A 17,764-nucleotide genomic window follows, 5' to 3' on the forward strand; every position below is an offset into this window, starting at 1 on the left:
CTAACAGCAGTTAATCAGTAAATTCCCATTACTAATAAGGCCATCACTCTTGGCTGAAGCCGCAAATTACATGTTATGTTTCTCGGTGCCGAAGATAAAGTGTTCTTTAAATTTTGCATCTGCAAATGTAATGTTTAGCACATAACACCATCAGGAAAAACAAGAGGAAAATTGAAAAAGTGTCACATACATTCAGCATCAATTTACTTCTCTGTCACTAAAATTACATATCTTTTTTGTTCCAGTATTTATTACCACCTTGAAGTTTATATTTAGGAGGGGAATGGAAACCTAGAGGGCTGAGTTTTGAGCTCAGGCACGCTGCTGCTGCAGGAGAGGCATCCTAAAGTCAGATGCAGCCTGATGTAAGTGAAATCAGAATGTGGCCCAGTCACTTAGGACAAAATTAAAAAGGAAACAACCCGAAAAGTTTTATTATAATGGTGCATCTTGATTGTCAGCCAGATCTTTCGCTCGCTTACAGGGTTGCAAATCTGGCTTCCTTCCACTGATGCAATCGTCGTTCCAGATTTCAACTCTCTTACTAGAGAGTAGGATTTTTGCCACCAGTGTCCGAAGAAGAGGACAAGAATGTGTTTTATTATGGCTCGAAAGCCGGAGGTGCTCCTTGGTTACCAGTCCTTTTTGTACTGCTTTCCTTGTTCCAGACACGGCCAATTCAGAATCCGGCCTGTTGCTTGAAAATGGAAGATGAAAAGTGCCAATAGCTAACTCGACAGCAGGGCTTTTTTCCAGCGTGAAATGTTCTTTATCTACATTTCCAGAGATAGCTATACAAAACTCAGCTGCTTTAGGCAAAGCTCCTCCTTCCAGCGCCAAATGTTCTTTGCAGGGACATGGCTGCCTCACTTCTGCTGACCACTTCATATGAAAGTGCCTACACGCCTGGCACCCCCACCGTGGCCTTCAGCAGCATCTCCACACGTATTCGGCTAAGCGCGACGGTGGGATTTTGCCCTGCTCTCTTAATTCTGTGTAGAAACGAGCGCACGCACCCAGGCAGACAAATGCCAGCCCCACAGCAGCGACCATGGGTCCCACTTAATGTTGGCGGATGTTGGTTTGACTGGGAAGCACATTGCTCAGCCTCCGTGCTGGGGTGGGTGCAGGCAGGCGGCCCTCGGTATTGGTGCTGATGGGGGTGTTTCCCTGCTCCCCTCTTGATGCTACTAAGTCTGTGCTCAGGACCGAAACCCTGTTTTTTTCCAAGGCTGCAGGGCAGCCCCTTTCTGGAGCATACTGGTCCCCTGGGGAAGGAGAGGTGGCGTAATGGCGTACAGGCAGCAGACAGGAAATCTTGTGCTTTGGTCCAAGGGAAGCTTACTCCCTCATGGGGCAAAAGCTGAAAGACAACAGTTGTTTTGATGGAGAAGCATATGTGGCCCAGGAGAGTACAAAATATGTCGTGCGTGCCATGGTACCCTCGCTGCGGTGAGTGGTGCCTGTTAGAAGTCGAGAAGGGCTCAGGACCAGAGGGTCAGAGCCTGATACCAAAGTGCCTTTTGGATCCCCGGTGCTGTGTTTTCTTGGCACTGAAAAACTCGCCTGTGAATTTCTCAGTCAAGATGATGCCGGCTGGTGATGTCTGGTGTTTTCTTCTTCACTTTCCTTTCTGTTAACACATCTTCTGCTTTCTCTGGTATGTCTTAGAGCTATGTACAGCTTCCTGTTGGGTTGAATTCTGTATTTTTTGGCTGTGCTCTACTTTCTACATTTTTCTGCACATATTTTCCCACTTTTGCTTGCACTTCTGTATCCTTCCTTCATTTAGCTGCTAACCCTGTTCTAATCATTACTTCCCTCTTCTTGCTCTACCCAGTTAGAATAGCTCGGTTCTTCTCTACAACTTTGTATTTTCCACCAGAAAAACCCACTTCCAGGTGGATCCTTCTTTCAGGATCTCTGTAGATAGGAATCAGGATGTCAGCTGGGAGATTTCTGCCTCAAACTGGGAAATCTAGACAGGCATGAAATTCATGTTCCTGGGAGAAGGTCTAAAAAGCTAGGAACTCATTTTCTGTCACAGCTGTACAACATGAAAGGCTGTATGTGGCCTTGGAGGAGGTCACTGACCTCCACCACAGTTCTTAATTTTTCTGTTCCTGTTGACAACGATGTTCCCTCAGCCACGTTACCTCAGCTTTGCCTCAGTCCACCTACCTGCAAAGGGGAGTTAATAACAATTCTTCTCTTGATGAGTAATTTTACACATTATTTCTCACATGCTGGCATCCACCCAAAGTCTCAGCTGCTGTAAGCTTAAAATAAGGCACAGTGAAGTAGTACAAGTTGTCTTATATAGAGACCTGTACAGATACATGTACCTGTACATATACACAGGTACCACAGTCACCACAGATACCCCTGAGCAGTTACCACTACATACAGCAAACTGTGCATCCCAGAGAGACAGAAGAACCTGGTTCGTATTCGAAGCCTCCCCCGAGCACCCTGGAGGTGATCTACAAGGTGTTCATCTTTCCCAAACTGCTGCCTCCATGTGTTGCACTGATAGAGCTTCAATCGGACTCACGCCAGTGATGTTCTTTCCAGCTTGGCTTCCTGAGGAAGGGACAGTGTCTCCCTGTCTCCTTTTGACCGTCTCCCTGCTAGGCCAGAGGGTGGAGGCTCAGGGATGCTGAGATCCTTCAAGTTTCACCCATGGAGTCCCCATGATGACACAACACCCTTTCTCTGTGAGGAAGCTGGCCTCACTGTAGTTATGACTGATGTCTCCATTGCCATGAACAGCTACTTTACATTAGGGACAAAGGTCCCAAACTGTGATCCTCACAGCTTTATTTTAATGCCACCTCCACCAAAAGGACCTCAGCTTTCAGCAGGCAATTTCCCTGGACACCCTAACAGCTTGGTTTTGGGCATGGGCAGCAGTTCCTAGGCCCTCGTGAGGGTGAGACTCTGCACCTTTCTCATACTTGCAAGATCAACAAAATAAGCGTCCTGGCTTATCTCACCCACAGGGCCTCGTATGGCAGGGGTTTTTTTAAGCTTTTTCCTGGGAGATGTAGATTTTAATCACCTCACTGGGGCTGAAAATTTATTCTGTCTCATTTCACACTTCAGCAAGTCATCTAGCTACCTACCTGCCAAATACAAGACCTGCCGCCATGTCAGTAGGTTGTCTTTCGGAAGGACTGAGCTCCTCTGAGCTTCTGAACAACCAGGCTTTGGCCTTTAGTTCCAGGACGTTCAGGGCTGTGAACCCTGATTGCAAGAAAGTACCTCCTTCAGCATACAGAGCTCATCCACCCTGGGGAGGGGGAGCATAAAATTTAAGATGAGGCCTTGTCTGTAATGGTTTCTATCAGCAAGCTTCAGGTGATCTCTGCTTCCACCCACCCACAACTGCAGAGGCGCCGGGGTATTGTGCAGTGAGCAGGAACATAAAGTCTGATCTTACAGTTTTGAGTATTGTTATGAAATGGATGGTTTACAAATCTCGTCCTGGCTAGTTAACAGGGTCAGCTAAGCCCGGTGTGAGTTGGGAGAAAGCCCTCATCTGAAAACAACAGTGACAGTGGACTGCAGGGATGGCGGAGGCAGGAAGGGGATAGTTTTTCTCTCCTAAATTTCCACATCTCGATTTTCCATTTCCACACACGAAGCTGTCTGTCTCCTGTGTTTTAATTATCCAGTTTGAAGTATTTCAACTTGGTCGTGGTTTTATTGACTTGGGTATTTTTGTTGGCTCCACCATCAGCCGTGAGCAGGGACTGAGAATGGGTCCTTCACAGCCAAAACCATGTCCTGTTACTGCCTGTGTGCAAGAAGCACCACCAACAGCCATGGGCAGCAGTGGGCTTCTGTCTTCTCCAGAGAAAAACTACCCAAAAGAGGACGAAAGGTCCCAGCCAATGTGTTACATAAGGAAAAAAAAACCTCCATTAGAGCGAATGGATTACTCTGGGTTTCCTTTAGTGGTTACTGGAAATGTTAATGAGATGACTGGTTGTTTCTTTTGCAGAGAAATCTGAAGCGTGGGTTTTCAAATGTGAACTGGTCCATTTTAAGCCAACTGTACAGCTCCATGCACCAGCTGCAGAGACCTAGAGCTGCAACCCTTGTTTAGCTCAGAAACAATTTCAAATGAGCACTGTGGGGAAGAGACTCTCCAGTTTAAGAAGTAAACTGAATTAAAAAGCATGATTAATTGCTACAGCTTATTTAGCTTCAGATTTCTCTGCTTTGCACGCTTACCAGAGAAATCTCAGCACCTACATTTGGTGCTAATAAAAACTCCATTAATGCTAATTGATTTTTACTTTGTAAATTTATTACCTAGAGTTTCATGCTACGTGGCCACGTGGTTTAACAGTCTACCATCTGCAGCCCACCTTGGGTTCAGAATGGATACTCGCATTAAAGCACCGCGTTGAGGATATTGCAACTTCCAGCCCCACCCCAACACAGAGTCCAGCACAACAGAGGTTACCGAATTTCACCGGATCTATGCTCACGTGATGAAAAAAGTCATTAGGCTGACAGCAAAGGTGCACTGGGGGGAAGAGCTCTGCTGGTCACAGGAACCATCCAGGTCCTGGCTCAGTGGGTTCTCAAGGAGTTTCAGGTCGCACAGCCTGTTCTCAAGCCTGGAGCTGTGGACAGAGAGCAGAGGGAGCGGGAGGAGGGAGCTGGGGGCTGTGCAGCACAAGGCAGGCAGCACTGCCCGAAGAAGAAGCCATTGCACTGAAGAGAAGGATGCAGCAAAAAGGCCAAGTAAAAATTAGCTGGATCTCTTAACATAAAAAAGAAATAATTGGAGATTCATCCAAAATTCAAAGTGTCAGTCATTTCTGAGGTTGCAATAGCACTGTTTGCTTTCATTAAATTTTGTTTTCTTAAATTATCACCTCTGCCTGGATGCTGCCATTTCAAAAAAGAGCAGAACCATTTTTTTTCCTCTCTCTTTTTTTTTTCTTTCCCTCCAACTTTCCAAAAAACCCTTCACCTCCAGCTAGAGAGGAGACCTGGAAAATTTCAGCCTTCTAGGTGAAACTTTTGGACAGTTGCAAGCAAGTGAAAACAGGGAGATATAACATAATGGAAACACTCTGGCAGCCTTAGCTGTAGCTGTCACCAAGGCTCCAGCCCTAATGAAAACTTTCCTGAAGGAAGGCTGGGGTAGAAGCATTAACCCAAAGAGGGACTTTCCTGACCTCACCATCATTTACAGGCAGGCTGAGCGCCCCAAGAGGGACAGAGGTGCTCAGGTGGCAGCAGGGGCACCCTGGTGACTCTCACGTTTCTGGCTCCAGGATGGTGGGAGGCAGTGCCTGTCTTCTTGCAGCCACCCGATGCACGCTTCATGGACAGATGGTTAATCTGCACCAGTCAGGCTTTCTCTCGTATTGGAAGGGGCTTACTTGTATAAATCAGAAGGCTATTTCTGCCCAGGGTTTAATCCACTTGCCTGGAGGTGAGATGTCACCACGACTTGCCCGGGACAAGAGTTTTCTGCATTCCTGGTTTGCAGAAAATCCAGTCTGGTGTTCCCCAAGCACTGGTAGAGCTGCTCTGGACAGCTTCCCTGGACCTGCAGTCCCGCTGCCCGCCAAGTTTCCATGGAAAGGACACTCAGCCATGCCTGACAGGAGACAGAGAGGTTGTGTGCTAAACCGCTGGACTACCAGCAGGGCTGCAGACCCTGACAAAAAGCCCTCGGCTCCCGGCTCACCCTCTCTCGCGGGGTGCCCTGCAAGGTGAAGAGCATAAGCCTCAGTGCAGCCCCCCAGCCAAGCGGGAAAGGGTGCACCAAGGCTTCCCCCACCACAGTTGTGTCCACAGCAGCCCCAGCCAAGGGAGAGAACTGCACCATGTCTGGGACAGACCTCCCCAGAGCGGGGAGTGGGCTGCAGAGGCTTTTGGGGGGACCCCTGGCCGCAGGAAGCTCTCCATTTGCTCGAGATGCCCAGCTGGCATTTCTGAGAAAGGTTCATGGTGTATTGTCTGCATTGTTGGCTGGTTTGCAACATGTAGAGGCAAAATGTGCTTGAGATTATACCCCACTGTCAATCCACACCAACTGTATGGTCTTGGAACTCCACAACACTATCCCAGTGGCTTCCAGTGAGAGCAAAACACAACTAGCACTTTACTCACCATTATTTGTGACTCTCTTACCCAAGAGCCTCATTCAGGTAAAACCAAGATGCTGGATTACTATTTGTCATTTAAAATCAATAATGTTGGGTCCAAGACTTTTACTGCATTTCAGTGCTGCTCAAATTCAAGGTTTCAAATAAAAGGGCTTTCCTCATTTCTTTCTTATTATGCATCTAATTGCCTTATAATGTGCCTAAATTCAAGGCACAGCCCAAGGGCTGATTCTAAAGAGAAATAGCGCATTTCCCTGCTGCTGAAGTGCCTGAGAGGTGAAAGACCTCTGTCACCAACATCCCCAAGTAGGAGTATAGATCTATATTCATATACATAGATTTTTTTTGGTATCTAGCAATCAGGGGTGTGTCAGACTTGTGGTGACAGCTGCTAATTTTGCTCTGCAAATGCAAATGATCATTAATTTGGAAGAAAGAAGTAAAAGATCTTTTGTGTGTTGTTCCTCCTCTCCCCTTAAAAGAGGGAGGTTTCTGTCCCCACAGCTAGAGATTTGCCAGACAAACAGTTCACAGAATCACAGAATCACAGATTTTGCATCCAACATAACTGAGGCATGGAAAAGAAGGGCTAAAGGATCCTCTAACAGCAAATCTACCACTGGCCGAGAAAGTTACGTCAGAAGCTCCTTGACACAAGGCTGCTGCCTCCCCCCCTTCACTGCTTATTTCTGCCTCCCAAAATCTCCTCCTCCAAATCCCTTCCTCCCCCAGGATGAACCAAATAGTAACAGCAATTTTCACAGAGCTAGTCCAAGTCCGGGCTAAAAGCTTCCAGGAGGGGCTAGGAACAAGCAGCTGCAGCTGCTGGCAAAGGTTAGAGGGAAATTTAAAATAAGGATAAAAAGCAGTTATGATTTGTAAAAGGTTGACTGGCTACTGTTTAACGACCTTACCTGTGTGACTAGGATGATACTAATATTAAAACCAGGAATATCAGTGATGGCATGTGCCCGGCAAACGTTACATTTAAGCACAAAGGCTTAAAGGATCAGTTCACAACATCTCTCTGACATACAGCTATCAGGCCACTCAGAGTACCTAGATATATGAAGCAATTGAAAGGACACATACTGTAATTACAGGGATATACAGATATGCACGTGTTTCAACCTTAGCTTCAGAGCAATAAATCTTTGCTAGATAGATAAATCTTTGGTTGGTAAGAGAGGACTCTTGCAGCTGGTTCCTCTAAAGTAAACGTGCTCTCCCATTAATAAGCTTTAATAGTGAATAGTTCCATTGATTTTGGTGGGGTTCCTTGCAAAAATGCAGATTGTAAGGTTTCTTTGGAAGAAATCTGACCAGGACACATTTTTTTTTTCAGTGTATTTCAGACACATTCGCAGTAAAACTTACTAACTTTTCCAAACCGAGGGTTCAGCGTGCTTCTTTTTCATTATTAAAACAGTGATCTATAGCAGACAGCCTTTTCCTACAGAGTAGTCCTTGATACATTTACTCCCAGCAGGTAAGATATGATGGTTTTACTATGACACAGAGGAATAATTGTGCCACTACCGTTCTTTCTTGTGCCCTGCGTTTACTGCACTCATGGGTTAAAAATAAGCGCACGAGGCTCACAAAATGCCAAAAAATGAGTGTATGTTCAGGATTTATCACTCTACAGTCAAAGGACTGAATTGATCTGGCTTTTACTCGTGCAAGTGATTGTCTTACCCATGGCAGAATTGCCTAGAAGCTCCAAGTCCATTTCAGACTGTAACATCTCTGTGACCAGCGCTCAATAGAAGTAGCAGAAGAAGACGCAAAGACCATGAATACATCCAGATGTTTTGCCAGTCACTATCAGCTAACAGCTGGCTTGTGCTCTGGAAAACATAACTCTGAATGTTCTTCCCTCTGTAAACATATGTCATCCTTTTAAAAATTCCTCTGCCTCCAAAGTCCCGTCGCAATGGTATCCTCAGGTTTATACGTAATGCTAAAAAATCCTTGTGCTGATTTTTTAAATTTATTTCCATATTGTGAGCAATATTTCATCTAGCCCTCCTGTGCCATTATTCTGTGCTTCTTTCTCTCTTCGCGAAGGATATTTGCATCCTTCTACCTCTCTCTCTGCATGAAAGCCTGTTCATGCTTCCAGTCAATTTTGTTACCCATCCTTGTTACCCCTTTATTTCCCCCAGAGTTATGTTCAGATAAGCAGGTCTAGCTCAACAACAGCATGGGCTTACTATTTCCTAGTATCCCCTTGCTAGTCTATATGTAGGCGATGCCATTCATCTTATAGCTGTGCCAATGAGCTCTTTGGTGCTAGGATTGCCTCTTCCTACTCTTTAGACAGTCTGTGACCCTCAGGGGCTTAGTCACTGGTAGGAGCTATTTAGGCAACACAAATAATTAACCATTAACCAGCTGAATCCTCCAAGTCTAACCAAACTCTAAGCAGGGCTTAAGTTAAGCTCAGTGAGGTTTGGGAAGCTCCGTGGCTTGAAGGATTGACTCTTTTTGCTCTGAAGCACTTTCCCAATTAAGCAGTAGTTCACAAGAGGCTGTGGGATTTGGATCATTATAGGTGACAGTCCTTGGGAGCTCTGAAGAGAGGGCCGGAGGGAATAATCCCCTCTTTCACTTGAGCAATGAGGTGACTCCCCTGGAAACCACTCCTTTTAGTGCCCTATTAGTATTCTGACACACCGTTCATCCTATTAAAAATTACCTTGTCACCGGTGCCTTTACTAACTGTCATAAGCATGGACGGGGCATTAACAGGCAATTCATTAGCTCTGCTCTCTTCCAGCACTCTGAAGCTATTCACAGCTGCTGAGGAAGGGCTTCTTCCATGTGGGACAGAGCCTGCCCTAGAAATGTCCATACAGATGCACGTACCTTTATGTACGTGGTCAGTGGGTCACAGCGTTATTTTCCCCAGTGTCGCCCCCCGAGCAAGATTGGATGTGTTTCTCCCCTTAGTCAGAAAAAGGTGGGGAAAGCCAAGAAACTGACGGGGACTGTCAAGGACACAGGCAGGACAGGAGATCAGGGTGAGGGCCGGAAGAGAAAAGTGTTTGGAAGAAACAGCATCGCTGCTCCTCACCCCAAATCTTTCCCGTACTCTTTTTGGAAAGGATTCCTGGAGGAAAAAAAAAAAAAAAAAGGTGCAGAAAAGTGTTCCATTTGACCTATTGGGAATCCCATTTCATGATTTTTTTCCTCTCAAAGATAATGGTTGTTGGTATTTACTTAATTAATTTCAATTAAGTGAATTAATAGGAAAATTAATTAGTTGTAATAAAATCAATTTCATGTAATAGATATTTAAAGCAGTAGTACTGCTAAAGATATGGAAGCTTTACAGCAACTTTTAAGGATAAAAAATTAGGTAGGACTTACTGTTTAAAGATCTACACTCCCTTTGTGATTTTATTAGAGTTGCGGAAATAACTGTTTTTCTCCTTTCACATTTGAAATAATAACTCTTTGGACATGAAGAAATACTTATTTTGAGCTTATTTTTATCTTTCAAACTGTTTTCTACATCTGGTTTAGGGAAATTCTGATCCTAACAGTGAAATTTGTTCTATTTGTTTCCCTCTTTAAGGTTGCAGTGTCTTGCAGACTCCACCTGACTCAGGCCACGCTACAAGAAGGCATATTTATACCCCCTTCTTTGCTTTTGTTTTTGTTTCTATGGAATATAATCTGTGGGAAATCTGCATATGCCTTTTTACTTGAGGAAAGGAAACTTTTTTCAGGGAGGCATTCTTTGTGCATAAATACTTTCAAGAACAGAGTATAAAAGCAGTTACGTAGAAGTGTGATCCAGAGTCAATTGAAACTCCTGGAAATCTTATTGTTAACTGCAGTGGGGCTCCCTCTGCCAAAAGCACCATCTCAGCTCTCTAGCTGCAACAGACCATACACAGGGAAGCAGCCTTCATCCTTTGCTTCTACAAGCATAAGACAAAAGGAGAACCCTAGAGAGATCATCTTGACATTATGTGTCATTAGTTGATCTAATCCAAGAAATCATCACATGAAAAGGATTCTTTGGATCAGATAAAATCTCTCAGATTGGGATAGTTTCCTTTAAAACAGCCTTTCCTTTCCAAGATCTGCACTTCTAGGTTCAGACAAAGCATTTTCTGAGGTACAGTTTACTCATTTCACAGTCCCGCAAAGGGGCAGCCACAGGTTTACTCATAGCAGAGGTAAAACGTCAATCTACAATGAACTCTAGAGTTCATAATGAAGAACAGTTGAGAAATCAGTTTCCTGCTCTTTACCTAGGGAATGAGGAACACTGCTTTGAGACCTGGCTCCTCACTAGACATCATAAATAACTACACACAGCAGAAAAAAAAAAAAAAGCTTCTTAATTTATTTCCATGAGTTAAGCACATATTTTAGGAATAAGTGAATCACTCTGTTGTTTCCTGTCTCCTACCAATAAAAGGGAACTTAATTTTAAGTATGATGCACACTGGTCTACAACAGAGATGCTCAATTTTTACAAAGAATTGTTGGGTAATGTTAGCAAAGTCCACCAGCACACCGATTCCAAGTTTGCTGGAAATGACAGATCCTATGTGCTGGCTTCCCATTGGGGAATCACATCCTGGAGAACGGAAGGTTGCAGGATTGCCCACAGGAACAAGAGGTATCACACGGCTGGGACCTCGGTGGGATCACTCATTCAGCAGTCAACTGTGCCATTAGAGCAGCCCTGCAAGTGATTCACCTGCTTGCCGGGGGTGTAAAACCCTGCAGCCCCACAAAAGTTAGTGTACCTATGTCGAAGGCGGCCACCTGGCCCAGCACACCTGTGCTGAGATTTTCAAAATGACGTGGCAGCACAAGTCCCAGAGGTTTCCAGTGGCATTTCTGCCCCTAAATCACCAATATTTAGGTCCCAAATTCCTATCAAAGCGCTTAGCTCCCTTGAAACCTGTTAAAGTTCTCAGCGCAAGGCAGGAGCCTCAATGCCTCTGATGGGAGTAGGTCCTTTAGCACCTTTGATGATAGATTTACCCGGAGCCCAGAGCTCCTAACACCCACAGACCTCTGGAAGGGCCAGAACATCACCCACGGCAAACAAACGGGTGTTTTTACAGCTCCCCCGGGAGAGGTGCTTCTCCCCATCCCTCGCTCCGTGCGGAGAAGCGGTCTGGGGGTCAGTGGGCTCCGACCCCAGCAAGGCCGCAGCCACAGCGCGCCCATTTCCTCCCCGCCCCGAGGGGGCGGCAGGGCCCCGCCCGCCCCCCGCGCGGCCGGAAGAGGGGCCCGGGCCCTGTCTCCGCGGGGCGGTCAGTACCTTCCGCGCCCCGCCGCAGGGAGCCCTGCCCGGCGCTGCCGTGAGGCGCCCGGCTGCGCACCCCGCGGAGCCGCCGGCGGCCACCTGCCCGGCCCGCGGCTGACACCTTGTGGCTGCCAGACCGTACGTCCGCCCTGCTCGGCGGGCAGCGAAAGGCGGCGGCGGCTTTCCTTCGGCATGGGGGGGACGAGGGCTGCGGCGGGCCCCCCACCCCGGCGTCCGCCGGCCGCCCTGCCCGCCCCGGGGCGGGCCTGCCGCCCGCAGGCGGCCGCTCCGCCAGGTGGCGCCGCAGTGCGGGCGTGGGCGGCCGGAGCCGGGCGGTGCGGGCAGGGCGGGCCCAGCCCCGGCCCGCTGCGGGGTGTGGGCACGTCCCTCCCAGGCGAAAGCACGCCCTGTAGAAAGCCCTAAAAAAGCATCGCCGCTGCCGGCCTCCCCCTCAACCCCAGCGCCGCGACACTAAAAGGCTCGATTTCGGCTTAAATTGAAGTGGCACGCTGAGAAAATGCGCGTTGTGTCGGCAAGGACACGGGTTTGAGGCCTCTCTGGCTGGCGGAGTGTCCAAAACACTCTTCTTTCCCCCCCTTAGCTTTTCTTTGGACCACATCTTCCCGGTACGCCGGCGGCAATCCGTACCGCAAGGCATCCTGAAAGGTGTGGGGATTCCAAGAGCCGACGTTAACCCTGATGAATATCTATGTCCGTCTCGCCAGGGTCAGAAAGCACAAAGTGTGGCTTTTTCAGCAGAGAAATAACGCGTGCTTTGAACAAAAGAGCCGGGTCAAGGGTTGTCTCTGCCATCCTCAGTCTCTCCGATGTCCTGCTGAGAGTTGCCGGTCTTCCTTTTCTTCATTATTTACCAGAAGCATCTGTAATTAAAAAAAAAATAGCAAAAAAGATTCTTCTCCGTGGTGTCACGTTTATGGCTCCAGCCTTCCTCCCCGTTTTGCATTCAGAGTGCAGGAGCGGTTCAGGCTGTGTTAATGAGGCCGGTTGGCCACCGCCGGCCCAGCTGGGGCGAGTGGCAGAGCCTGGCGCAGCCGGCTGGCACGTTTCGGGGACATTATGAACTCAGGTGATTGCCAGACTCGGAGGTGAAGTTACAGAGGGGCCTCATCTGACTTCGCTCATGCGGCGTTTCATTAAAGGACTTTGCGCCCATCAAAATGATGGAGCATAGGCCAGCGTGTTGGCTCTGCAGGCTAATTAGTCTCTCAGACCTTCTGCTCCTCTGGAAGTCCCAGCCCGGCTGGGCAGGATGGGGCTTTGTGTTGCTCGCGTCGAGTGGCCAGGTTCCACATCTGTGGTGCTGGTATTTTCGCTGGTCTGCGGGGCTCTCATTTGGCCTATAAACCGCAAACATCTGCTGGGGTTATGGTCGGCTTGTTGGCTGATTTCAGCAGGGGTGGTGACCTGCTGTACTCGTCGATCAGTTCTGGAAGAGCAAACTGGATGCAATGCAGAGGAGTTTGAGAGAGCAGGAAGAGCGCTCAGCCAGTCAAAAATAAAAACTAGGTAAAAAAAAAAAAAAAAAAAGGAGCTGTGGAAATAGTAAAATGTTGCAGCTCAATTAGCCTAGGCAAAGCGCGTGCTTGCGCTCCCAGTGTCCTTGACGTTTCCCACACATTCTCTCCCTTGATGGCTAGATATTATTTTTTAACGCATGTTGACAATTGAGCACATTTCTTTATCAATCCACTAAGATAAACAAAAATCTAGAGCCACTTAAGAGGAAGCAAATTATGAGAAGAAAATGTGCCTCATGCCTACACTGATAAAGTAACCTTAATTTGATTTAATCGGGGAATAGTTTATTTTAAAGTGATATAATAGCAATCAATTCACTGTAATAGCCCAGATCACAATGACGTCTTCTGCTGTTAACGCAGATGTCATGCGCGTCTCAGAGAAATGTCACCATAGTTCGTCAGGCTGAGGAACGACGTATAAAAGACTAACTCCGTTCTCCATCACAGCAGTGTCTGCTGGAAGAATTTCACCGACCCTTCCCTCTAGTTACTTTGCATTTACACAGATGGAAATGAAAGCAGGACTGGACTGTCAAAACCCTTGGCATTCTCCCTAATTTCTTCAAAAACGAAGTCCCTGCTGCTGCACTGATTCGCCTCTCCCCTGTGCCAGGGTAGATCAGGACTGATTCTGGAGGAGTTGATGGACTGACAACAGATCTGGCCTTTCTTAAGTGAAACATGTATAGTTCTTTCCACATAAATTCAGTTTAGGTGCAGGAGTTTGGGTGAAGAACCGTTGAAGAGACTTACCCCACTGGTTATTCTATAGTCTCACTGAGCATTTATTTCCAGGGCAAGCAGGGCAGTACATGCTGAGAAGGAGCGATGGAGCACAACTCAGTGTAAATAATACATTAGGTCTGACCTGGACCCATTTCTGCTGGCAAAACAGACTTTTTGTTTTAGAGTCCAGAACTTAAGTCCAGTTGGGACTTCCAACAAATGCAAGTATTTTATACTGCAACCTTGTAAACTACTCAGGGATTTCGAAAATAAACAAATACAAGCAAAGATACTGTTGCTGTTCCTCAATGGCTGGTGATTTCCCATGAGCATGGATGGACAAAGAAGGATCTCTCTTTTCTCGTGGTTACGTACCCTGCCATTTTAAGGATGTCATTCACTGGGCTGCATTGTGAAAAAACATTTAATGAATCTCCTCTTGGGTTTGCATTCCCGAAGAAAGCCGCAGCAGCCCAGATTGCAACTCACAACAAGCTAACTGCTTCTTGAGCCCATGCTCATCCTGCTGGGCAACCTCCTCAAGTGTCTCCAAAATGCATACAAGTGCACAACCCCCTTGGAAACCCTTGGGAGCTCAGCCTGGATATGCGCCAGCACATGTCCTTCTCAGAAGAACCAGGGCTGGATGGGAGCAAGGTGAGGAGACTTCTGTAAAAAACAGTCTACAAACCCATGAACTCAATGGAGGGTGAAAAAGACAATATTTTTTTTTAAATCAACCATTGTAAGTCTTACAGTGGGGGTAAAATTTTCCATTAAATTCTGTATGGTGGGAAGGTTATCGCTTTCTATTGAATTCTCCTGGATTTTCCTGCGAGAGCAAACGTGTCTGACTGATAGCACGGGGCTATCAGACACAAGGAAAATTATCTAATTTATAGTCAGTATTGAGAAAGCTACCAGCAGCAGCATAAAATAGTTCTCCATATGGTACCGTAAAGCTTCCAAAAACTATAGTTAAAGAAAACAACAATGCTCGTAGAGAAATTCTCCTTTTGTGTATCAAGTAAGGGGTTACAGCAACAAGACTGGTAAAGACTCACAAGAAGTAACGATGTCTTTGATTGTCTTATATTAATTTATAGCTTTTACGTACAGGATTACAAGTATTAGATGCATCTTTGTGCTAACAGGGCTCATGTTTTGAAGTACAAGAAAACTCTACAGTTACATTCTGTGGAGGCTTCAGGACACAGTTTGCCAAATGGAAAAACATTTGGAGGTTTGGAAAAATCTTGCACATAAATTACTAAAGGCACGAAGCGCCTGAAAGATGGATGAAATCAGAAGCCAAGGAAAAGCAGCGTGTGTGCCAAGGAACAAAAAAAAACATGTAATGATTTCTTTTAATGACTCTCCTGCAAAATGGAGAGCAAGCTTCCAGGGCATGTCATATTCTCATAAAAGCAGCTTGCCTGGGTGATGAGAAATACCCTGTAAGTGGTCAGACCAAGACCCAATTTTTCATCCTTTCTGCACGTAGCTCTCCATTGATTATGTTAAGTGCTACCCACTGGTTAAAAACACAGCGAGCTCATTGTCTCTGCCTGTGGCAAAGGGCAGCTACACACTTGCTAATTTCCTGATTTATGACACCCTATAGAAGGAATTGAAAGCGGGCACATGGGTGGCGGGGGGTGGGGGGAAGACACACTATTAAAACAGAGGGAGATCAGGAAGTTTGTGATAAAGAAAAGGCAGGCTCTCGTCTGACATGTAATCTCTCTTTTGGCTTGAAGTAAACCTGCTCCTTCAAGGCTATGCCATCAACAGGGCCTGGCTCATGTTTCACCACTAAATCTGAGTCAACAATCTCTAATCGGGACACCGGGCTCGGGATCCAGGCTCAAGTTGCAGTTGGAAGCAGACAACAGGGACACGGGGAGGTGGGGGCCAGGGGGAAGTGGGGAGAGGAGGAAAAAGACAATCTTTGTTTCTCATTTGATTGTCCGCACAAGGCTGAACTGAGGTCATGTGTCATTTTATTATTTTTTTTTTGTCATCTCCGAGATAAAACTTTGCACCTCTCTGGCCTTGAAATTGCCTTCCTGACACTTATATTAAGTACAGAAGATGTATGTCCGAGAATGGGGGACATAAGTTTGTGGAGCAGCTCAGATTTGGAGTTCTTTTCATCTTTCTGACATGCGATACCGTGACATAAGCTGCCTGCAGTGGGGTTGCTATGCAGATATACAGTTTCTGAAAAGTTACACCAGGAAAACTAAAACCTACCGATGGATTTAGCATTTCACAAAGAAGCGGGATAAAATGTGTGGCAGTTAGACTCAAAAGCTAAAAAAGGTGAATTAAACTTTCATGAAAACAATCTCCCTAAAAAAAAAAAAAAAAAGGATCAATAAGTATAAAAGTATCTCATTGCATTCCTAGCCTTTGGGCCGCTGGCTTAATCCCGCTACTGTATATAATAAAGGAGACCCTGTGTGTTTAATGGCAGGGACAGAAAGAAGGGGGAAATACTTGGGTACTGTTACCCCTAATTTCACCCTCTTCCCCCCTCTTTGTTGCTGCCTCGCCATGATTTTATTTTGAAAAATAAAGACTAGAATAAAAAATATGTTGTCTGAGGCTTCCAGCCAAAAATGTGCCAGCACTTTCCCTTCCCACCCCCCCCCCCCGCCTCCCCCCCCAAACTCCTTAGGCCAAAAGCCTTAACAAAAGCTGTTTTCTGTTTGGAAGATCTCCGGGTCCTTCTCTCTCTTTCCTAACCCCTAACACAGGAAATGATTTTATAATTCACGTTATTAAGGAATTCGACTCACGCTCCCTGCTCCCCACCCCCCCACCCCTTCCTTCCCGCCCCGTTCCCTGGATGTCGACCGACAATAAGCCTGTGGGCTGGCACCCGTCCTCTCTGACCCGTTTTGTGTCAGCTCCTCTACCTGACCCTGCCCGTAAATCATCTCGCCGGACCTCTCGGGGCGGCAGCCAGCTTTCTCCAGCATCCAGCTGCGCTTCAGCGCCCGGACGCCTGCCTGGGCTTATGCTTAGAAAGATACCTACAAGCTAAATAGCGGGCTGCTCCCGAGTCGTGTCCCCGTCCCCCCCCTCCCTGAACATTATGTTTCACGTATGTGGTAATGCCTGTCATGCCAAAGACCGCACTAGCGATTGGGAGGCAATAAATCCGTCTCCCTTGGTAAGAACGGAAAACCGCGTCTCCTGAGGTACTCCAGAAGCAGAGGGCAGGTAATGTGAGGGCCCGGCATCACACGGCAGATGTGGGGCAGGACTTGACGGTGCAATCCTGCCAGCCTGGCACGCTCCCCTCATCTAAAGTTGAGTGGGGTGACACCACCATCGCTGCGGCCCCCCAGGACCTCTTTGGCCACCTGCCCGCCCTGCCCTGCCCTACCCTGCTCTGCTGGGGGCCCTGACAGCATGGAGGACCGCGGGGCTGCAACATGCTGAGGTGGACCCCAGGAGCCGACCAAGGGAAGGGTCCCTTTGCTTCAGAGATGGGCTCTGTAATGGGTCGGTGTTTACTGCAGCAGCTCCGAAGCCATTTTGGAAGAAGCAGACATCCTTGTTCCAGGAGAGAGCCGCAAGCGCTCACTTGAGGGCTGTGCTCCCTCTTCCCGGCTCTGTGGATGTCGTATTCACGTCTCTTCCATGAGGATTGAAGAGCACCTCTCCTGCCTTTCTTGGCATAGCTCCTGTCCCAGTAGGCAGGCCGGGAGAGATTATATCTCATCAATCCTGGCCTGGGACATGGGAAGGGATGAGAGCCTCTCTCAACACCTTGTTTTGCGTGACCCTACGTAGGCTTGATTCCTTCAGCTGGAGAAGCGGAATGAAGCTGAGTCTCCCAGCCCCTCAGCAAGCCCCCTAGCCGCAACGCTTTTCTAGCAAAGAAGGCAGCATTACTTCTTCCTCAAGCCTTTTTTCTTTTACTAAATAGGTCCAGCACAGTCCTTCAAAGAAAAAGTAGCCCCGCTGAGAGGTAGGAATCGCAACACATCTCTGTCTTCAGCTATCCTATCAGCTAATAATAACCAAGCTTTCCTTCCCAGTTTGGGCAGCATCCCACCTGCAGC

Source organism: Chroicocephalus ridibundus, chromosome 3 (assembly GCF_963924245.1).
Source record: "Chroicocephalus ridibundus chromosome 3, bChrRid1.1, whole genome shotgun sequence".
Taxonomy (NCBI): domain Eukaryota; kingdom Metazoa; phylum Chordata; class Aves; order Charadriiformes; family Laridae; genus Chroicocephalus; species Chroicocephalus ridibundus.